General features: G+C 38.0%; 1 protein-coding gene across 2 annotated transcripts in view; it reads right to left on the bottom strand.

The window, feature by feature from the left end:
- The window catches only part of fshb (follicle stimulating hormone subunit beta), a 150116-nt gene that overhangs the window by 88928 nt on the left and 36521 nt on the right, over positions 1 to 24667 (bottom strand). The gene's annotated exons all lie outside the window — the stretch shown is intronic.

Below are 24667 nucleotides of genomic sequence, written 5' to 3'. Positions count from 1 at the left end.
TAAATTGAATGTTCTAAATGAATAGGGCATAGGGCAGATAACTGGGAATGTAACACAGTCAAGAACTCTGCCTCTAACTACTACTCTAGTGTAGTTGCACACGCACAAGATCCCGACGCAGTTTACAAATTTTCGTTGGAACAACGGATTTGGGAGACACAAAATCAAAGAACCATGTTTGTAACGATGGAATGTACGACCTTAGTTGACTAACGATGGATTTCCGAAAAGCACCCCAGCACAGACAGAACTTTCAGAACCTAAAAATAAATCATTCAAATTGAGTCAAATGATGATGCTTTTGAATAATGACAGTTCATGTTAACATCACAATGTGGGAAACACTCTTCAAAATTAATTTTTGTTGTCTTTTACATAATAAAGAAAGTCATCCAGGTTTTCAACAACAAGATATCAGTAAATATTGACAGAACGATTGATTTTGAGAGAACTATTCCTTTAACGCACAGACGAGTACTTCACTAAGAGTAGTAATTTTAATAACACACCTATACATTGGGTGACCTTGCTAGTCTCTAAGGTGCAAATAAATAATGAAAGCTCAATTGTGGGTGCCATCACGTTTGGTGGACAGCTGGTTATTCATTTGAGTTGGTGCATTACTGGACTGATGCCCAGTGCTCAGATGGCAAGCTGAGACTGCTTCTCTCTGCCTGCATCCACTTTATATATCAGCGATGACCCACTACTGAGTTTGTTTGAAAAATATTCGCCATCAGTTAATCAGAATACGAATAGCACCGCTCTGCTGTTGTGAACTGGGAATTTTGTAACTGCAGTTCAATTCGCCCTCTATAAACAGTGCCCTCAAAGTGAAGACTGCAAATTACAGTGCCACACACAGACAGCATAAAATTAAAGCCACATATAAAGCGATCTGCAAGTCATATTCCCAGTTAGCTAACACTCTCTCTCTTTCACTCTGTTGGGAGACACAACAGCAGAAAGAGACGATATGAAATGACTGCCCCGCAATCCTCCTTGCCTCTGTCTCTCTTTTCATCTCCCACTCCTTTATCGTTCTTTGTCTTTGGCTCTCCTTCCCTGCCTATCTGACATGCAACCAAGCATGCAGGCTTATGCACACAGTTCTGTGTCCCTCTCTTTCTGCGTGTCTGTCCAGTCAGAACCCCTCCGAATAGACGATGTGTCCGACGTTTAGGATCAAACCTTATAGAATATAAACACAAAATTTCTAGAATGAACCAGCTGCTTCGTTGTCATGGAAATACATTCAAGTAATCTGTATGCAAAGTTCTATGGAAGTGTACTATCTATTTTTTTAAATCTAGCCTTGAATATTATATAACCAAAGTCGAACCCTGAAAAGTCTCTATGTTCTATGTTTGGACCTCTTTTTATTTCCTGAAGAGATTTAGACCTAGTGAAAATAGATGCACACGAAACACGACGTATGTACATAAGCAGATGTCTATTTTATTGTGTCCTCAAGGTCACGCGTCATGTTAGGCAGATCTACTTTTTTGACTGTTAGCCTTCTCGAGTCCCGGGCCCTGGATTTCTCTTGTTCTCTTGATTCCTAATGGTTTTGTGCACCTCGTGGAAGTCGTTCCTGCCGGTTGCAGACTCTCTCTCCTCAGCTCTCTCTCTCTCTTTTTTTAGCGTGTGTGTTAGTTAGTTGACTGGACTCTCTAGCAGAGGACCACTTGCTGAGTGCTTTTCATAAAAACTGAAGCCGAGATCATCAGGTGGATCAGCGCCATGAAGCAACTAAACATGGAGCGTTTCGTCACATGTTGTAGATCTGCATGTGACTTTAATATGTAAATATGTGTTAGTGCTACTATGATGTCACCATGACATGTCGCTCCGTGCTCCGCGCAGTGGATGGGAATGGTTTACATTCGAGAACACAAGAATTCCTTAACATCCACGATGCGATGCGCATGGCTCTTTCATTACACACTGAGTCAACAGCCAAGAATTACCAGCCAACCGTGAGGAGACTTTGTTACCATGGAGATGCTCTGCCAGTGCTGACTGGTCAGCTGGCTATGGAGGAAGAGGAAGCTTTGCCCTCTGAGAAAAAAAAAAAAGGAGAATTACCTGCTAAACGAGATAGATCATATCAGCACATCCTCTCATTGAGTTGATCGATTATTTTCTTCATATTTGCTGGGTGGCTCTCTCCTCAATATGTAATGCAATGGAGAGATTTTCAAGATGACAAGTTTGAATACTGTTAGAGATGCACTGTAATAAAATGATTTTAATTATTTATTTTCATATTATGGCTGATAGAAAATTAATGGCTCATGTTAAAATTCTTTGCTTTATTGACTTAATGATTTAAAAAAACAACAACAACAACATGAATTTAGGCATCACAGCAGTATAACGTAGAGGTTATTCATTGTGAGATTGGTCAAAAGTGACACTAAACAGTGTTTTTTGATTAGTGTTTTTAAATATTAAGCATTAGATGATGGCAAATATGATCTAAAAGTAAAAAAAAAAAAACTGGGGAAATACACAAATATTTACATGTTATTTATAGGCTGATGTATATGCAGTATTTAAATGAACAAAACTCTATTTGATTGCAAAAGCATCTCAGCTACTGTGTGCAAGATACTGACTCAAAATCAAGAGAATCCTTAGAAATGCACAAGCATAGCAATCATAGAAAGAAAACCTTAGTACACCGATGTGATATTTGATGTATAAACAATTTTATAAATTGTTAATGCCTTCATTTCAGATTGGAAAACATTGTACTATGTGTACAAGTGACTGCTGGATTTCAGTGAGCTTAAGGATGTGACACACCAAGCTAACCTTAAAGAACTTGCGGCAATGAAAGCCAACTTTGTTGTCACCTCACGTGACTACATTGTGCCTGAAAATTGCACAGAAACATACACCACATTATAGCTGAATGCAGAAGACAATCAGAGTCAAACATCTTGTTTTTAAACTTTACATTTGAGCAAATACACAGTTTGAGTGTGTAAAGGTGGCAATTTTGTTTCTGTCTTGTTTCTTAAAGGTGCAGTAGGTGATCTGCCAAAATGCTAACCGGTTAGCATAATATATTTGAAACACAGTCCCACCCCTGCCGTCCAAAGCTACGCCTCCTGATATCATGAATGACCTTAAAGATGGCAGTAGACAACCCACAATAGATCATGTCATTCGCCAGTTAGAAATCTTTACAGTACTTTATAATACTACAATTCTGAACGAAAAACTGTATTATATCTAGCACGTTTTCTGTTGTTTAGCAGGCAAAACTTGCCATAATGTGCAATATATATTTCATACATGCAAGGATTGCTGGTCTCACTCTCTCACGCACTTTATCCTAAAGCGACTACTGTATGCTTAGTGCTTGACTGGCAGGATGAAGGAATTACACTTATTACTAAGCCATACTTACATGCTATTTCAGAACGAATATTCAGAGAGCTGGTAAACAATATAGGGGACGCGTCACAGGCTGTCATAGTTGAAAAATGAACCAATGTGAATGTAAAACCAACTTCACCTTAGTAAAGCAGGCTAGGCGAAAAAGCGCTATTTACTTATGTTTTATTCATTCATTCATTCATTTTCTTGTCGGCTTAGTCCCTTTATTAATTCGAGGTCGCCACAGCGGAATGAACCGCCAACCTATCCAGCAAGTTTTTACGCAGCGGATGCCCTTCCAGCCGCAACCCATCTCTGAGAAACATCCACAGACATTCACACACACACGCATCCACTACGGACAATTTACCCTACCCAATTCACCTGTACCGCATATCTTTGGACTGTGGGGGAAACCGGAGCACCCGGAGGAAACCCACGCGAAGGCAGGGAGAACATGCAAACTCCACACAGAAACGCCAACTGAGCCGAGGTTCAAATCAGCAACCCAGCGACCTTCTTGCTGTGAGGCGACAGCACTACCTACTGCGCCACTGCCTCACCCGATGTTTTATTGTTAAACTAAATAAAAATCTACATTATTTATGCTGTAAAAGGTCCCTTATGAAATCGAAAATTAGAACAATCTTTCTCCGGAAGATTTCAGTGGCTGAACAACACTTCTGTGCATATAACCCATTCGTAACAACAAAATCTACATAAGCTTTGCGTGACTAAAAGAGTTTTAAAATTGCCTAAAAGAAATACTTCAGCCATGGTCCAAAAGTAACTACAATAGTGATTCAAGATTTAAAAGTTTTGATTGAGCATTTGTTTTTACCACTATCACTCTCTATCGTGTTCACGTGATTGCGTGTGCATGCGCAAACGGCGGATCTGCGTGAACAGAGGTGCGCAGTTGTACAAATCTTCATTTGTTGACAGTTTGGGCTACTTATCAGAGTTATGGGAATTGTCGACCCAACAAATTTTAATTAGATGAACATTTTTTAGTGTTATGCCTTATCCCGAAATATAAAAATACATATAAATACATTTTGATCATTTACCGTTATCAGTACTATTGGACTGTGTAGAGACTTTTAACAAGCACAACAAAACATGTTTCTGAACGACAATCACCTACTGAACCTTTAACCTATGCATTGATTTGCAAAGTTTAACTGCATAAAGATGACAATTTTTATGAAAGGCATTGGATTATCTAATGTTTGCACACATAGTCTCAAATACACCCAATAATTGGCTGCAATGGTTGTTGATGCTTTGACAAGGTATAATCGAACTTAAAGAATTTTAGCCCACATGACTACAAATGTAAAAAGAGCAATCACTTTCTTCATTCCAGTTGTGACGTGTCAATATGAAATTGTTTTTGCTTGCATATCGGAATGCTCAGGTATGATGATGAAACATTAGATCATCCTTCCATTTGTGCGTCTTGAATACTTAGTTTGCTGTCATCAAATTCAGGAATTGGCCAAACTCACAAGGCCGACTGTCAGCTTGGTGTGTCACGGCCCTTAGATATGTTTCTCAGAATCACGATCAGGCATTTTTTCCAATTGTGTAACGTGTCGTAAAGGGCAGAGTTACCTGCGTAATGCTCGACTGCTCTCCACACAGTAACCAAAACCACAGGAGAATATTGATCTTATTCAATTACCAGATCACCTTACCTCCAGTGTCAATCATACAGCATGGCAGAAATATGAATCATTTTGGTGATCACAGGTGGAACTCTTTGAATTTCCACTTCGATGAGAGGTGTGTCGGTGTGTGTTGGGTCAGCTTTTGTGCCTCCTAACAAGCATGCAGAGGGAGATGTGCTCGGTGAGTCTGTGTTCTCACCATGAATAAAGCGGACGGCAGGAAAGTGTATAGAATCACCCCCCCTTCAAAAAAGTAAACACATAACCAGATGTTCCTCTATTCATGTGAGTTTTGGATGGGCTTGCCCTTTCTTTCTGCATGATGCTTTGGTTTTGAAAACTTGCATCCTGATTGACGATGTATTTGTGTTATTTATTACTTTTTTTTTGTATATTGGAGACCCTGTATCATTTCTTTGTTTCTGTTGATTTTTATTTTCGGGGGGGTTAATTCATCAACCTTCTGGATTTTTCTACATGCATATCATTTTGTAGGCAGCAATATGAGATGTGATGGAAATGAACTTATGTGCAATGTTGAAAATTAAAAAACAGAACATAATATATTAAATAAAAACAAAGAAGGCCATTTTCTTATCTTTCTTCTGTGTGTGTGCATTTTTGAATGAGTCAATTTGGTAATCCAACTCTTCATTATGTTAGCGCTCATCCTTCGCTACTTCTGAGACTCAAATCTCCATTTGTGTGTGACAGTCGGTGTAACTTGAGTCCCTCGCCATGTGTTCAGGGCGTCTCCAATTGAAGTAAGAAAAAGAGTTTTGCCATTACGGGACATTTTCTGCTTGCGAGGGCCTACAGACTTGTTTTTGACACCTGATCCTCCAGTCATTCATCTATGGCAGCCTTTAAATATTTAACATAGTAGCTGCATGGAGCAATTACTAGACTCTTGGATTTGCTCCAGACACGGTAGCCGAACTCCCACTAAAGACAATGTGCCCGAGCTCACACCCTGCACAGAAAATAGCACTGCGCTGCGCTCTATCCAGGGGTCACACGCATACGCTCAAACGCGGCGATGTAAACACAATAACACTTGAATGCTGATGCGGTCCTTCCTCTTTTACGCACATACACTTGTCCACACCAGTGCACCAAAATAAATGAGGTGTTAATTAGTCCCAGTCTTATCTCTCGCCGTTGTTTGACTTCAGGGAAAAGTCACCAGTGGCTAGAGGACAAGAGTCAACAGGTACTAGGGTACAGGTGACCTTTCTACTTTAATTATAGATCGTCCCGCTCTCTCTGGGCTTCTTTATTTACTGTAAACTGTACTGAAGCTGACATGGAAAGGGACAGATTTGTCTTTGTGTATTTGCATTCCGCCTTGAAGGTCAGTGCCTGTGGACTCTGGGCTACGGCCACAGGGTGTAAATCAGCGCTGGGGTGCTGATATTTATAGACTGGCGCCCATCATTGCTGTCTGAAAAACGGGGTGAACTTGCCAGAGGACCCGGAACAATTGGAGAGGTCCTCCCGTCTTTGCTTCCACTCTGCGTGTGTGCTTCAGCATGCTTACGTAATGTTTCAGACGTGGAATGTCAGCTGTCACATTCGCATTAGCTGTGTCCGAGCATGTTTGTTACCATTGGCCGGAACAGTCAGGGTGAATACGCTCATTTATGGTGACTGTCTTGCCAATGAGCTCGTTGTGTTTGGTCTGAGAAGCACGATCCCATATGCATCATCCTCATGCAAGGTCATTGAATGAAACAGGCCATGAATGTCCTGTGTGGAGTAGCATTATATTCAGTTTGGAGTCAATTTTGCTGGCTTTGACTCAGGGCTTGTGGCTGTCTTCCAGGAATAGGCCCCATCACTCAAAGGTGTAACATTAAACCTGACACAGAACAATAGCCAAGCACATGGTGGGCATTCTGTGGCATTCACACTACCAGGGAACGTGGCAGTAAGCGGCTAGTCTTATCCCTAACACTACTGGAAACATAATGCCTGGCCTGTAACTGTCCATAGAAATTCTACACCATTTTACGCTCCAACAGTTTCCTTTAACCTGACTCTCTCTGCGCCGTACCCTTGGTTGTTCTGGCTTTTCAGTCTAATCTCCCCCATTCTTAGGTTCCCCCAATTCCTCCTCAGATAATGCCCAATCTCTCTCCTGCTATGCTATCGTGCCCTCACCCTCATCACGAGTCTGTCTCCTAATTACCAGCTCTTTTCCCAGGGTCTCTCCAGGCGGCGTTTGATTCTCAACCAATTAATGCAATCAAGTGATAATCAAAATTTTGATTTGCCCAAAAATGATTGCCGGTCATGGACCGAGGAAGATTTAGACAAATTATTTTCCCCCTTCGGACAGCAACTGAGCAGGAGCTCAATTGTGTTTTAACATCATTTATGAGATGTGTGCATAATAAATGACACACTCGTCAGGATCTGCAACTCTTTAATGATAAATGTGATGCATATCTTTTAATTGGAAAGCTTTGAATGTTTGCAACACTATCTTCCATTTGTCTTTTTGTGAAGGTTGAGTTCAAAGATCGTGGCTTTATGGTTGCCTCATTGTGTAATGTCAAAGTTCGTCATTTAATCACGTGCCAACACGCTCCAGAACAGTTAATCCAATTTAAATTCCTGCAGTAAACAGGAAGCAGTACTACCAGGGTTTCAGCAGGTTTTACTAAGTTAAATTTAAGACTTTTAAAGACATTTTTAAGATTGTTATGATTTAAATTTTAGACTCATAAAGAGCTAAATACTAAGGATTTTTTTAATGGCCCTGACAGAATAGATTTTTATTTTTCCCATAAAAATTATAATTTAATGCATTCAATAATACAATAATAAATTAATAATAAAAATTATATTCTAGATATTTCTTAACAAAATATTTTATTTATTGTAAAAAAACAAGCAAGTTAGTTGTCTTCAAACACTTTTTTTTCCAACATAAACTTTCTTAAAATGAATAAAAAAAAAAAGAACAAATGTTTTAAAAACCATGTTAGTTATTAAGTAAAACCTCTGCGGAGTAACAACTTCTTTAGAGAAAATGGCCATATATATTTTTTTTTTTTTTTGTATAAAATATATTGTTTGACACACACACTTAAAAAAAATCCAATATTAGTTTTGGTAAAAACATAGATTTGTTTTTGAAAAGTCTACTTTTTAACAACTTTGACATGTTTAAACCACTGCAGAAATGTTCTAACCAACAGACCCATGTCATATACAGTAGGCTACAGACACATTTCTTAATAAATAACCTACAATAAGGTAAAACCATTAACGTATGCTATATATTTTGTTTTCACAAGCTTTGGAGACTTAACGTAAATTCCACTTTTAAATAATAGGTCATCTATTGTGTTCAAAACGGCATAAAAATAAAGTGCATCATGAAGGGAATGCAACTGTCAATATGAAGATCGCTAAAACTGAACTGTAAAAAATACTTTGAAAGTAAATTATACCAAAGAGAGAAGACTTTAATGTATTTTTTAAAAATCATTCCAAGTTCAAATGTTGAAATGACAAAAGGAATAGGACAACTGGGAATAGAACACAGGCAGACACTATGCTTCTAACTACAGCTCTAGTGGTGTAGTTGCAAGTAGGGCTGTGCGATTTGGGGAAAATATCTTATTGGGATTTTTTTTGACAGATACTGCGATTTTGATTTGATTTGCAATTTAATTTTGAAGTCAAGCTTCAGCTAAATAATCTGTATCATAGCTTTCTACTGTTACAATGCAGTAAGTGTTAATTTAAAAAAGGCACTGAAAAAATATTAACTAACTTCAACGTTTATTCAAATTAGTTTTAAAATATTCAAAAAAAATTCTCATAAACAAGTAGTAAGCTCAAATAAAATTACCTTAACTTTCTGTAAACAAGTTCAACTCAAAAAAAGGGAGATCATGTAACTTATTATAAAAACAGAAAATAATATATAAAATACAGAACACTCAGCAAAATAAAATGACTGATAAAAGGCAGATTGAAGTTCTGATTGGGCAGAATAAAAGTGTTCTCACTCAATTGGCTAGTAAGACTGTCACACACAGACAGCAGTCACATTTGCTCTGGGTTGGGTAAATTAAATATTACATATATATTCCATAACGCAGCCTCTTGAGATAAGCTAAATGCATTGTTTCAAATCAAGATTAAGATTCAACTTCGATTAATCTCACAGCCCTAGTACAAGCATAAAAGTTTGTGACGTAGTTTACTAAAACAGCAAATTAACAAACTATGTTTGTAACGACCTTAGTTGTCTAATGATGGTTTTGGGAAATGCACCTCAGGTCAGTGTCCTCAGCAATAAATGTATGGAGCACTTTTAAACAAATGTTATTGTAAGATAAAATAATTAAACCATTATGATAAATACATAATGAGTTACAAAAGAACGTTTTAATAAAAACGTTAAAGTTTTATTGAGATGGATTGTTAGTGATTGTATGGGTTTTGGCCAGATTAGGTAGCAATACATGAACAAAGGAAAATTAAGACCTGTTCAAAAAAGATTTAAGACGTACAACAAAATATTTCAGTAAATTTAAGACTTTTTGATTTTGAGATTTAAGACATTTTAAGACCCAATGGAAACCCTGATTACACCGAAATAGAACTCGCAAATATGACCAGAACTGTTTTAAAAGCTTTGAACTTTAAAAGTTGTGAATGGAATGGAACATTCTCTGAATTACGGCTCAGTAGATTCCATTTCCTGTCAATCCAGTCCTTTGGGGTGTGGCCCGATCAGCTCGTGATTTTGAATGGAGCCAGTTCTCGCGTGCTGATGGATGATGGCAATCACTATGAGTTACTTCTCAACAAGGCAAACAAAGGGCTGACAACATTACTTCACCCTTAAATGTGCTGTAACTACATACCGTAATATTTGCTGGGAGAAAATCTGCTGCCTTGGCAACAGAAGCTCTCTTTTGAAATGGGTCCCTTCGGCATCTATGAATATATGTTAGACTAGTCTGGTAGCTCTGCAGGACTATGTGAAACAAAGAGAGGAAGATAAGAGACAGGGAGAGGTGCAGAGAGTGAAAAAAAGACTCAAATAAATGAGTAGGACAATGGATGACAGAGCAGAATAACAGTCGAGGGACAGTTCCACGGGAATGAGAGGAAGAGATAAAATTGTGAAAGAGTGCAGAAGAAAAAAAATGTATGAACAAGAATAGGAGCATGACAGAGTGAATGGAAGTAATGCTCTGGCAGAGAGAGAGAAGACTGTTGATGCAGAAACGATTGAATTGTAAGAGAACAGAACACATAAGACTGCACGTACTCAGCCATCCATAAAACACACACACACACACACACATACACCGCCACGGGCACACAGCACATCCTCAGCCGCTCTGTGCAATTACTGACATCATTCTCAGCTCTGATAACTCCATACATGGGACTCATCTTAACCCACCCATAATACCAAACCAGCCTCCGAGAGATAAGGAAATGAGGTCCGGAGAGCGTGATTCTATATGACACTTGTGCCCTCGCGGCCAGCGTGAGGCCTTGAAGAAGCTAGTGGGCTGTACCTTGGAGCTAAGGCTTAGTGACATGGGTAGTGGTGGGGGAAGAGGGCCTTTTTCGGGGGGAAGAAATGGAGGTTGGAGCACAAGAGCGTAGCACAGACAGTTTGTGACATGGGAGGCGGGCGCTGTCTTCGATGCACTGGCGGTGAAATGCACCCGCATGAGGTGTGAAGGGAAATTTCTATTTGTTGTCATGGAAACTGCCAGTGTGAATTGTCTGGAGCAAAAATACAAGTGGAGAAGAGAAGAGAAGAGAAGAGAAGAGAAGAGAAGAGAAGAGAAGAGAAGAGAAGAGAAGAGAAGAGAACGCACATGGTAGATCTACTAAAGGGAGATATATGAATAAGATTATATTCATATATTTCCCTAGGTAAATAGATATATTATCTATATTTAAATTGAGGTGTACTCCTTCACTATCAAATGTAAACTGCTTATTGCAAAAGGTTCACAGCTAAAGTTTGCCTACAAACATGAATAACAGGATTTGTTGAGTTTATGAAGTTGATATGATAGATTACTCAAGTCTAGCTGCAGATATTCAAATACGCCGAGGCGTTCTTCTCACAGCCGAATAGGTGTCTGGTTACATTTATTCTGATTGTGAGCGACTGAATGGTACATTCATGCCTGTGAATAGTGCATGAACACAGTCGTGCAGAAGCGTTGTGCTTAAGCGGCTCTATCCCAGAGGATTTCGACTGGGGAGGGGAAGGGAGGGACGTATATTTCCTACGAGCGTTCGACAGAGTGATATATAAGGGTGTCAGGCCCTGTCAGTCATTTACAATGGATATTTCCATTCGCCCGCTCAACCTTTCGGAGCACACAATGCACTGGGTCCTTTTGGAAAGGCCTCTGACTGACGCACAAACGCATTACGGACACATACACACACACTCTTTCAAAGGCTTCTGCCAGTCATTGGGGGCCTGGGCTGAACCTGAGCAGCAGGAGTCGGTCTGATATTTTCAGCTGTGACACCCCTGACCTGCCAGTGCCCTCATCATCCTAGGTGGCCATGCGTGTATGTATGCATGTGTTTGCGTAAGACTGGGGATTAGAGTTTCAAATTAAGTTTCAGACCAAATGAGAATAAAATCCATTCTGCACAGCTCAATGACTGTTTGGAAACTATGTCAAAGAGTTTTTGAGTCATGCTGCTTGGGCCATAGGAATACCAGTATTTTTGGATCAGAATCATATTCTCGCATCATGACAATCATTATTACTAAATAAAATAGTAAATATATTAAAAAATTATTATATTGCATTTTTATTTACTACATTATGTACACCGTCCAAATATACAATATATAATGATGTATTTAAATATCAACTAGGGCTAATAAACGATATTATATCAAATTATGATAACATTTATGCCAATAACAATAATAATATCTGGACTTTTTACTCTAATGATCTAAGAGCCAATAACACAGCAGAAATATGCAACAATGGGAACCTAAAAGTGTGTTGATATTAGAGATGTATAAAATTTTTTGCTAAATTATTCGGCCGAAAATATGTTGTGCCATTAAACGGATGCCCTAATTTTTGTGGCTTCAGTCATTGTTGCGATACTCTTTTCAAGAGTTCACACTTAGCTGATGATTGATTATAATGCTTGTTTGAGTCCTGAGCTCATAAGATCCTCGAGCCCGAGGCTCCTTCCCGTTTGCAAGGTGAGAGGGGAGTTTGAGCTTAGGTAGATTGCTGTAGCTGCTAATGAACAGATAATGATTGCCCTTAAGAGATTACTATTTACTAGGTGCATGTCTATGGTGCTGATTTGGATTAGTCAATTAACTTTAGTTGCATGTTTTTGGACGGTGGGAGGAAACCGGGGAACCCGGGGGAATACACGTGAACATGGGAAGAACATGTAAACTTTAGCACAGAAACGACGACTGGCTTAATAAGTATTAGAACCACTGATGTTCTTGCTCTAAGGCAGGGGTTCCCAAACTTTTTAGCTTGCGACCCCCAAAATAACAACGCTAGTGACTCGCGACCCCCAATATCCTCTGAGGTGATTATATATACAGAAACCTTGCATGCAATAGCGCACACACACCAATAGACCAGAGCTGTATCTGAAATCAGAGCTGTAAATGTGCCAGAAAGTTTAACCTGATGTTATAAAATCAATCTGCTGCATCTGATGCCATTGGTGTGTCTTTAAAATTATGTAATTACACCAGGGGTCGCAATCTAATAGAACTAGTAACTATGAGCTACTGTAGTAACTATATAGTATATATTAACTATAAACAACAATTTTTCTCTTCAGTAGTTTATTGATAAAATATGGTAATTCTTATGGTTTAATATCAGGCCCGTGCAGAGACCGTCAAAAGGGCATGTGCAGGATAATTTTTTTAAAGAGCGGGGGGGGGGGGGGGGGGGTGGTGATGGGGGTTGTTGTTGTCGCGCGCGTACTGAAGAGCGGTGTTGTCGCGCGCTTTCTGATCAGCTGTGTTGTCGTGCGCATACTGTAAAGAGGGGGAGGCGGGTTGAGCGCGCGTACTCAAAATCAGTGTTTTCCTGCGCCTACTGAAGGGCGGGACGGAGGGTGTGTCACGTCGCGGGGGCACTTTTGATCATTTTGGAAGGGCACTTTCTATCCAAGACTAAAAAGGGCATGTGCACTGCACAGGTTGAGCCCTATGTGTGCACGTGTCTGTTTAATATAATTAAATAGGTTTTTGGAAATCACCAGGCGACCCCCCTTCATTGTTTCGCGACCCCTTGGGGGGTCCTGACCCCCACTTTGAGAACCACTGCTCTAAGGCAACAGTGTTAACCACTCGGTCACCATGCCACCCATCTAGGTAAGGAGGAGTAGTAGGGATGAAAGGGGGGATTCTTCAAACCTTTTTTTTTTAAAGTAGTGAAAAATTTATTATAGTTTTTATATTATAATTTGAGCAAATATCTATATATTTTGTGGTACTCTGCCATTCACAGCTTTCTAATTTTACCCAACTATGACAACTCTGCTGAGATACCCTGAAATGTGAAAAGGGGCGCACGTCATGATTTTGCCAAGTACGAAGCAATCCTGGATTAACATCTTTGTTGATCCTGGAACATAATTTTAGTTTGAAAATGTAATTCATACCTATTCCCTACCCTAAACTGAACTATAACTGTAAATTATTCCCAAAATCAGAGGGGAATAATAGTTGGATAGCTATCATGTAGAAGTGCATAAACCTAACCGTAAGCCTAAACTTAACATAAATGGTAAACGGTTCCCTTAATTCTGATTGGCTGATTGGAATGATGTTCCAGGATCAACATAGATGTTAATCCAGGAACATGTCCTACTTGGTGAAATCGGGTTGGTGAAAAGGGTCCATTAAGAAATAATATTTCAATTTGTTTTGAATGTGAATATATTTAGTAACAAATATAATTTATCATATAAATTAAATTTCTATGAAAAAAAGACATGTATCATTTTTTTTCCTTAAAAATGTGGCTAGGTTAATCCCATTTAAACTTTCATTTAAATAAAAAAGTATAAAGATTCATTCATTAATTTTCTTTTTGACTTAGTCCCTTTATTAATCTAGGGTCGCCACAGCGGAATGAACCGCCAACTTATCCAGCATGTGTTTTTTACGCAGCGTATGCTCTTCCAGCGGCAACCCATCACTCATTCGCACATTCATCATGGACAATTTAGCCTACCCAATTCACCTGTAGCGCATGTCTTTGAACTGTGGGGGAAACGCCTGGAGAACATGTAAACTCCACACAGAAATGCCAACTGACCCAGCCGAGGCTCGAACCAGCGACCTTCTTGCTGTGAGGCGACAGCACTACCTACAGCGCCTTTGCGTCACCATGTATAAAGATTAAATCATTTTAAACGCAAGACAATAAAAAGCACAACCGATCATGATCCCTGCCAATCTTTTAAGTACTGCAAGTAGATTCTGACCAAAAAAAATCTAGAAATCAGATTTGAATCTTGTGTTTACTGACATGCTAGTTTGAGAAGCATCATGTGATCACTTTCATGCACTGTAAAACATCCTCATGTGTACAATGGGCAGACATTTATGAGAGCTGCAGCATAAACATTTGGTGTTGAATGGAGTTCAGAGCTCTCTCTCAACTCGGATTTCAACCAGGAATGTTCAGAGAAGGTTGCAATAATGCATGGCGCTGATGTGAAGAAAACGGGAATTCTTGCAAACGCTGTGTTTTGATCCTACAGTGAGTCACTAGCTGATTTCAAAGAGGACTGAAGAGTGTGTGGTAATTTGGGATGAAATAGAAACGCGGTGACAGACTGCATGCAGAGAACAGCCCTTGGAGAGGCTGCAACGGCAAGTGACGTGAGGATTTTATGCAGGCGTGTGGTTTGATTGGCAGGACAGTAAAGGGATTATTTGAATAAGTGTCATACTCTCCTATTTGAGTTATCCCGTGTTGAGATTTGCCCCCTGTGTTGAGGCATGCTGCGGTGCACAATTTTAGAATTCCTGTTTAGCATTTATGATGCATAGAACTGCAGCATCTGGTGATGAAGTGTGCTGTAGAACAAGAGTTCCCAAACTACTTTACATTAGGAGCCACTGAGAGAGGTCATAAATCCTAAAACACAGGAAAACCTTTTAGAAAGAAATAAGAGAATTAATGCATTTGTTACAAATCAACATACCCAGAACATGTTTTTTTCTGTTTAAAAGGGTGATTATGAAAAAAATATTATATAAAGAAGTAATCTTAATGTTTACTCATAAACGTAATCATGACTGGGGTGTTACAGTGGATAAGAAATATGAATGCAAATGAAAAAATCCACAGATTCAACACAATATACAATGATTATGACCTGCCAGAGATTGTGTAGATTTCATCTCATCATTTGTCATTTGTGGGCCCACTTTATAGTGTTATCAACTCTAATATGCTGATTAGCTGGTTTATTATGACTTAATGTTGTCGGTGCTCAATTCTTAATTTTTAATTATTATCAGTGTTTAATTAAATAGTTTTACTATATATTTTAGTAGAAAAACAATGATATGTTTTACTTTTCAAGATTTTTCAATGAATAAAACATTTTTAAAAATGACAGCAATTATTTGGAATAATTTTTGAATACTTCTGAATAATTTTATGTGTAATTAATGAATATTTTGGGTGCTTTTTAACGATTCATATATATATATATATATGTATATATATATATAAAGCAATGCAACTGTTTCTTTCATTCTAAATCAGCATATTACAGTGAGGGTCATGTGACAAGGTCAAGCTGAAAATTCAGCTTTGAATCACAAAAACAAAATTAAATTGCATAAAAAGTCACATACTAGTTATCTAAAATTGGAATAATATGTCACAGATAATATTACAGTTTTTATCGTATTTTTGGTTAGATAAGCACACAGTCTCGAAGAACAAAAGAAACTTATTTTTAAAAAATGACTTGTATGTAGATGGCAGTTAATACACACTGAGTTTTCAATACAACTTGAAAACGATAAGCACATTGCACCAACAATTAATCTTTTGATGTAACTAAATACAAAATGTACTCCATATACCCTGGGACCATTCATTCTTTCATCTTCCTTCAGTTTAGTCCCTTATTTATCAGGGGTCACCACAGTGGAATGAAACGCCAACTTTTTGGCCATATTTACAGCAGCGGATGGCCTTCCAGCAACAACCCAGTACTGGTAAACACCTATACACTCTCGCGTTCACACACACTCATACGTTACGGACAAATATTTTTTACAATTCACCAAAAGCGCATTTCATGGACTGTGGGGGAAACTGGAAACCCATACAAACAACGGAAGAACGTGCAAACTTTAAGTCATATCGGTCTATACCAGTACCAATTACAGGTTCTAATTGTAGCTTTTTATTAATCATGGTTTTATTAATGCATATTACAAAGATTATATGACAACTCAATTTATTGACAAGCAACATACAAACCTAAAACATAGCTGCCTGTGCTTGGTGAGCTAATAAGAACAGTTTAGGGCAGAGATGCCAACAGGATCTACGGGCCAAGATTTACCCATGATAATCTTTGATTTGGCCCTCCATCCCCTCTGAGAAGAGAGGCAGAATGTTGGGAGTAAAGCCTTTAAAATTCATTGTCATTTTTAATTTTAATGTAACCTTTCAATTGTTTTTTTTTTTTTTTTTGTTAAGCTACAAAAAGCATATTTGCATAAAGTGTTTCAATTATATATTGTGAATGAATCAGATTTTTTTTTTTTTATGAACATACTGTTGCTTAAACTCAAGTTTGGTTTTTGGCCTTTCATAAGAAAAAGTTTGAGCACATATAGTTTAAAGCTTGACAATTACAACTTTCCAGAAGAATATAAAAAAATATATGAAATAAAACAAATGTAGCTCTAGAAAACTTTAGGCAGAAAAAATGCCAAAAGGCTATGCTAGCTAAAATATTGCTTCAAATCCATCAGCTCATATTTCTCTGATATACTCACTAATATAAGAAAGCAGTCCACAGTCAGTGCATCAGAGCAAAGTCTTTATAACTTTTTATTAATTAGAAAGAAATGATATTAATTGTTATCATTACAATAACATAAATTTGTTTAAAAACATTAGGTTAGGTTACAGCTGCACCCCGTTAGAAAAAAATGTATCAGAGAAATAATACAAAAGTTGTTGTTGTTGGTAAGAGCCAACTGGCCAAGTCGCCACTCAAACCAGAGACCTTCAGACACCGGTGAGGTGACAGTGCTAACCATTGAGCCACTGTATTGCATACTGCGACCATTTTATTATTTTCTCGTCACATAGCATTACTCCAGTCATGTCTACTATTCAATTAGATTGAATTATAAGTAGTGTGGTAAGCTACAAATAAAGAATATATATTTGACTTGATTGCTGTAATAATAATGCTTTGTCACTGAACTTGCAGTTCAGTAAGCGAGTCAAATGCTGATTCATTAGCTAACACAGATTGAGAGTCATTCATTAGAGGATTTGTCAGACTGATTCATACTCCTGAGCTAGAGAGTTACAGAACAATTCATTCATTGACTCTTGCAAAAATCTTGTAATGTGAATTGCACTAGACAGGTCATGAAAAATGGGCTATGAAACATCAACAAACCACATTAGAAATATATAGTTATGTTAAACGACAAACCTTTCATATTTTGGCGAGAATATGAAAAGCTGTGCTACATATTTCTAATTTGACTGTAAAACACTGAGGTAAGGTGGAACGTTGGCCACGTGTGGCGTTTTGTTGAACGTTTGATTTTGAGCGTTGCAGGTAAGTGATATGCAGTGTATTGTTGCGCTGTGTTGTGCTGTGCTGTCTTAGTTTAAGCTGCTCGGAGGGAGCTGTCAGTCAGTTCTGTACACGGCTCAGCAGCTCACAGGCATGGGGCATATCATTCAGCCTTACAGAGAGAGGAGAGAGACAGAAAGAGGGACACTAACAGTTTCCTGTGGGAGCAGAGCAGTTCACTTCCAGCCTTACACTGGTAGAATACCAATTCATTCATCAAAGACTCAAACCATACACACACACACACACACACAACAACAAACCTTTCATTTTGGCCATGTACTGTACAAAGCTATTTCAAAGGCTGAGCATACACTCTTAAAAATAACGCTTCTTTATGGGCACTAATGGTTCCATAAAGGACCTTTAAATCCACAGAAAAGTGCTGATTAAAAATAAACACCCACGGTATTCAAATTGTATAAAATATTATTACATTTACAAGACCAATAACATGTTTTTATCCTTAACAAACAAAAAAGACTTCTTTGAGGAACCCGAAATGGAAATTACAGTGATGCCAAAAAAAATTAGAAAATGTTTTGAAAGATTTATTATTGGGGAAGCACTGTGGCGCAGTGGGCACCACAATTGCCTCACAGCAATAAGGTCGCTGGGTTGAGCCTTGATTGGGTCAGTTGGCACTTCTTTGTGGAGTTTTCATGTTCTCCCCGTGTTTGTGTGGGTTTCTTCCAGGTGCTCTGGTTTCCCCCACAAGTCCAAAAATCTAAGTTCACTAAATCGTCCATAATGTGTGTGTGTGAATGAGTGTGTATGGATGTTTCCCAGTGTTGGGTTGTGACTGGAAGGGCATCCACTGCGTAAAACATATGCTGGACAAGTTGGCGGTTCATTCCACTGCGGCTACCCCAGATTAATAAAGGGACTAAGCTGAAAAGAAAATGATTGAATGAAGATTTATTTTTATAAGCTGTACATCTTTAAATACAAAAGTTCCAAAGAGTGGATATTTAAAGAACAAACAAGTCTTAAAGATCCCATGAAGTGCTTTGAAATGTGCAGTTTTGATTGATGTGTGAAGTAATTTCAACTCAAACCTAAACCAAGGGTGGACATATTGTAGTTCCTCCCCTTTTTAACTAACAGCCATTATTGTTTTGTTTTTAACACAGCTCTGCCAATGAGAGAGGTTAAGATCAACAACATATAATGAATAAAAAGCTAATGAAAAGTATCCTTAAGTGCAGTATGCAAGTTTGACACCCAGTGGTTGAACTAGTTATTGCATTCCTGGATCAAAACAAACGCAAGTGCAGGTTGCCAGATTGATGACCAATAGGAGCAAGTCTCAAGCCTAAAGGCGGATTTAAGTTGTGTTCTAAAAAAAATAAAAATACAAATTTCCAGTACCCGATAGAAGGAATATTTTCCATAATAAAATAAGTTTGGTCTAACAAACACCGGAAATTAATGTTAGAAATGGCTTCTATTTCTTCTAATGTAACCTGCTCCCCTAATGTTTACATTGGTAATATTTATATGATTTGCTAATTAATAACCACCTCATGGGGAACTCCGAATCTGCATCTCATTTCGGAGTCTGCTACTGTTCACCAGAGGTGACATTTTGGTCACAGGCGCATGATTTGAGAGCCTTTCCGAATGAATGAAAGAGTAAATACACTGTGTTCAACCAAGGCAACTCGGTGTGCCAAAATATAATTTTCTAAGTGGCAATGGGCGGGTTAAAAGAACCAAAACAAAGACTAAAGTTCCGGCATGTAACAGACATTTTTAAAGCAGAATAACTGACCTCAGCAGTGTTTATCAGATAAACAAGAATGTTCACTCAGCATGTTTCTTAAACATCTGCAAACATATTATGGTAATATTATGCTTTAGAAGAGTCAAAACTATACATACAGCACCTTTAAGTGTGTGAGTCATCTCAGATACTAGAGAGCAGGGGTTACCAATCTCAGTCATGGAGAGCCAGTGTTCCTGCAGAGTTTACCTTCAACTTGCCTCAACACACCTGCCTGAAAGGTTCAAGTAAAACTAGTAAGAAGAGTGCTTTCACACCTAGACGCGTGTCGTTTGCCCAGTTAGCGCAGTTCATTTGCCATATGTGAAACCACCAATCACGCTCGGATCCGCACCAAATCAATCGCTCCGATATCGCTAGAATGAGGTGGTCTCGACTCGATTGAAACGAACTCTGGAGTGGATCGATTGTATTGGGAAAGCGATACGATCCGAGCCCGGTTATATCAAAGTGTTTTATGGATATGTAATAGGGCTGTATGAAGAGAGAATTATGAGTAGGGCGGGAGGTCATTCAACAGACATCCCAAGTCTCTCAAATACGTCGCGCACCCTTCTCACCCCTCCCCACCGCATCCCTCCTTGCTCTTCAGACACGTCGCACGCACCTTGTCAAACACCACCAAACCAATACCGATCCCCCTGACATGTGAGTGAGATTCTGCAAAATAAACCGTGAAACTCTAAACAATGTCAGTAGAGTTTACTCAGACGTGACTTGTTTTAGCTCTTTTGATCCGTTTAGAAACTTTGCCATGTAAAAGCGAACCGCACCAAGAACACAGAGCAACAATGTAACAATTTTAATCCTTGTTTTGAATCAACTGAATCGATTCACAGGTGTGAAAGCACCCTAAGACTCAATTTGTTTATGTGTGTTTTATTAAGCTTGGAGCTAAGAACACCAGAACACTAGCACTCCAGGAACATGTTTGGTGACCCCTGCTAGAGAGCAAATGATTGGTCAGAAGATTTGAAACTGAATTATGAAGTGATGTAAACAAAAAAGAAAAGGTTAAGTGACAAACTGCAAGCTTTGTACGTTTATATCTTCTAAATGCACTTTTTGTCACTGTAATGAAGCACACTACCTCATAGATAACCTTAAAACTAATATACGTACTAAAACAAAAATAATGCAAACTTGACTGACGGCTTCACTTCCACTTTAAGACATACTGATAGTACCATGTACAAAAATATATTTTTATTTTATGGGAACTCTAAAAGAATGATGTTTTTTGGTGTAAAAAGCATTTCTAAAGACACATTTGTCACAATAAAGAACATTTTCAAGGTTCTTCATGGAACTATCAATGACGGTGAAGTATATTTATTTTAAAAATGTACATTCTCTTTTCTCTTGCGGCGCTTTGTACCCAAACACAGTGCTTCAACTGACAAATGAATTCCTATGGACGTCTAATATGACAGACTGCAAATACAAGCTTATTTTTTGCCCCCAAACCAAGAAACTCCTGCTAAAAATGGCATGGCTCTTTTTTTTAATCTCGCATCTTTTCTTCCTTTTTCATGGACAGAAATAGAATAAAATGGCTTGGAGGGAAACGAAAGGCATCCTCCTGTTGGAATACCGCACAAGCTCCGCCTGTAAGCTTGGGCTTTGCATGAAATGAGCATTGATAAATTTAGCAGACTTACGTAACCATTCCTTCCTCAAATTCAAACTGATGAGGCAGGGAAAGATATTTATTTCATTCTACACAGCCTCTATGCTAATGAATAGTGGAGAGGCTTTGAATGTGTCACACTGTGCTGGCTAAGTGACAGGCGGAGAGAGGCTGGGATTGGACTTGGCTAAGCTCAGATCCACATGCTGTCTCTGTGATGAACAGGACTACCTGCAGAGGGTCTGCCGCTTGGCTGTGGAAATAAATAAATAAATAAATCCATGTGAAAAGATCTTACATGCTGGGCTGAGATCTGCATTCACTGTTTCGGCTACAAACATTTTGCCTCGGCGAAATGCTAAGTTCTGACTCCGTCTGGAATTCTGGAGTGTGAAAGTGATTCGGCGACATGCAAGGTAACAGCGCGCATGCGAAAATGCCGCCTGAACATCTGTTTATTGTCTCGCATTCGTAGAGATTTGTAAACGGCAGTGTTAACATCCTAATTCCAGCTAATGGCTGCTTGAAAACGATTCCTCGGGTGAAGCCAGGAAAAGCAGAGTTAGCTGAGCTCTGTACTCTGCAGCTACATCTATTTCTTATTGGCAACCTGCCTAAAAATGTTTACAAGCCATCGTGGCTGTAAATCCTTCTAAAACATCCATCCTGTGGCTACTCACCCGGAGCCGCTCCAGGGTCTGCTTATCTTATGAATGTGTACAAGGTGTGTGTGCATAACTCACCCTCTCTGCTGCCATCACTCCCAGAAACAGAATATGTGATCTTAATGTGCTCTTCAGCTATTCTGTCACACTGCCTGCGCTGGCTCATATATCTAGAATTTAGCAATGTAAGAGCAGTTGACTTGTGGTGATAAACTGCGCCTGTGTTATCACGAGCCAGAGGAATAATAACTGTAATATATTGTACAGCAGCCCTGCTTTTAATGCGTTTTAGGAGAATTAACTATGTTAGTCTGGCAATAATGCAGTCTGGTACTTTTGAACATCTTGATAAATGCACAAACAGCTAATTGCGGAAAACAAAAAAGCGAGACAAAAATGCATTACAATTAGACAGTATAAGGCTACACAACATATCGTTTCAGCATCGATATAGCACTGTGATCATTCGCAATAGTCACATCACAGGATATATGTATTGTTGAGATTGTATTATAATTTTTGATGCCTGTGATTGTATAATGATTTTAAAAAAAACATTCAGGTAAAACAAATTATACCATTTGTGACCTTAACTAGGATTAATTTTATTGAATTATTTATTTTTTTATCATTCAGTTACTGTACTTAAATACTGTTAGACTCCGGAAATGATAAAACACTTTTTTCAACTGTATCTTTTTCTTGACTGTATTTATAGATTTTTATGCATGAAAATACAACACATACAAATACAGAGATGCACTGCAAATAGCACAGACCACAACGAAAATGTGTCAGGGGACCCCAAAAGGTTTATAGATTGTTTATTAGATTTTATGGAGAGGCACTCCCACTGCAGAATCATCCCAATCAATCTAACATTATAAATTCTTTTTTCCAAATAAAGATATTAAGGCCTAATCCCAATTCAATTTTTACCCCTACCCCTATGTCTTGGCCCTTGAAACAGAGTGTGAAGGAGAAGGGCTTCAAATTTTACCCCTAAGAAATAGGACAGCCCTACAACACCTGCATTTGTTCTCATATATCATTGCGATCTCTTGCTTCATTTGAGATTGATGACGATCGTGACTGCTGTAGTTATTCCAGTTGTATTATTTATGTGGTAGTTATCTTCAGGAAATCACAGAAGGCAATGATATCACGTTATCATAACAATAAAATGTGGCAATATGATCAAAACTGTATTCCTCTTTACACACAAAAAAATGTACATTATACCAGCCTGTAGAAAGGTCATTCCCAGCTACTGTTAAAGTTTGTTGTGGGATTACTATACAGGAGTTATTATTATCAAAATTTTGCAGGATTTTTAAAATTTTTTAAGCATGATGGTAAAACAAAAAAAGCATTATGAATGTATTAAAACATTTGCTTGTTTGTTGTAAAAAAATTCGTAACAACAACAAAAAAGTACTAATTTGTGCATCTCCTTACTTCCGTGTGCAGCCATGTTTCGGTTGAATATGGTGTATTCTGGGAAATTTTCTTAACCCTTGGTTTTAAGTGTAGTCCTGAAAAATCTCTGTTTTGTCTACCCCTTTAAGCTAAATAGAATTGGGCGCAAAAGAAGGGATAGGGGTAAGGGCTAAGGGGTATAATTGGGATTGTGCCAAAGTAATCTGGTAAAATTGTATTCATATCGCAATACATATCGCAAAATATATATATATATATATATATATTGCAATGTTAACTTTTTGAAATATTGTGCAGCCCTATTGTTACAAATCCTGGGACCTATCACAAGTGAAAACTTTCTATGAGAATTAATGAGAAAAAAAAGAGAATTATACAGATATTAACAGGAATAAAAAAGGAATTTAAAATCTGCAGATTAGTATATAACAGTGAACAAATTTAAAATATAGTTGAAAATCGTGCAGGATTTATCAAAATTTGATGCAATTTCAATTCAATTTCTAAAACCCCTGCTAGGGCTGCACATTATATTGTTTTAGCATTAATAACGCAATGTGCGAATGGTTGTGTCACGTCACAAAAATATGCTATGACCAGTCTGAATTATAGTTGACCAGGAGCCACAGAATTGTATTTATTCACTGCTTTTAAATGGAATTTATATGATTTATGCAAAAAAAAAAAATTCTTACTTAGAAATGTTTTCTTGTTTGTAGTACATCTACATGTCAAAGTGAATACAAGATTATTTGACACACCACACTGGCAGATAATTTCCTTAAAACAAGCACACAAAAAAAAATAAAATAAATAAATCTGATGGTAAAAAAAATATATATATATATTCTGATGGTAAAAACTAAACAATACTTTTACTTGGTCAAATTTTATTTTTTTTTTTTGATATTTGGACTAGAAACTAGACAAAACGAAGTAAGAAAAGCATCTTATTTGGATTGTGAAAGTACCTGAACACTGTTAAGAGTGTCCAGAAAACAATCAAATGGTGCTATTCAAACGGTCATGTAACTGTTTTCATATTGTAATATTTATTTCAGAAAAATAAAATATTGCAATATCAGATTTTTCCAATATCGTGCAGCCTTAACCCCTGCACATTTCTATCCTCACATGCACTCAAGGAAGAGTATTCCCCAGTCTTCTAGGTTCTGACTTCCACAGCAATAGTGGAACGACATTTCTG

This window comes from Danio rerio, chromosome 7 (assembly GCF_049306965.1).
Source record: "Danio rerio strain Tuebingen ecotype United States chromosome 7, GRCz12tu, whole genome shotgun sequence".
Lineage (NCBI taxonomy): Eukaryota > Metazoa > Chordata > Actinopteri > Cypriniformes > Danionidae > Danio > Danio rerio.
Note: the sequence above shows the minus strand (reverse complement) of the source record. Positions and strands in the feature narration are given on the sequence as shown.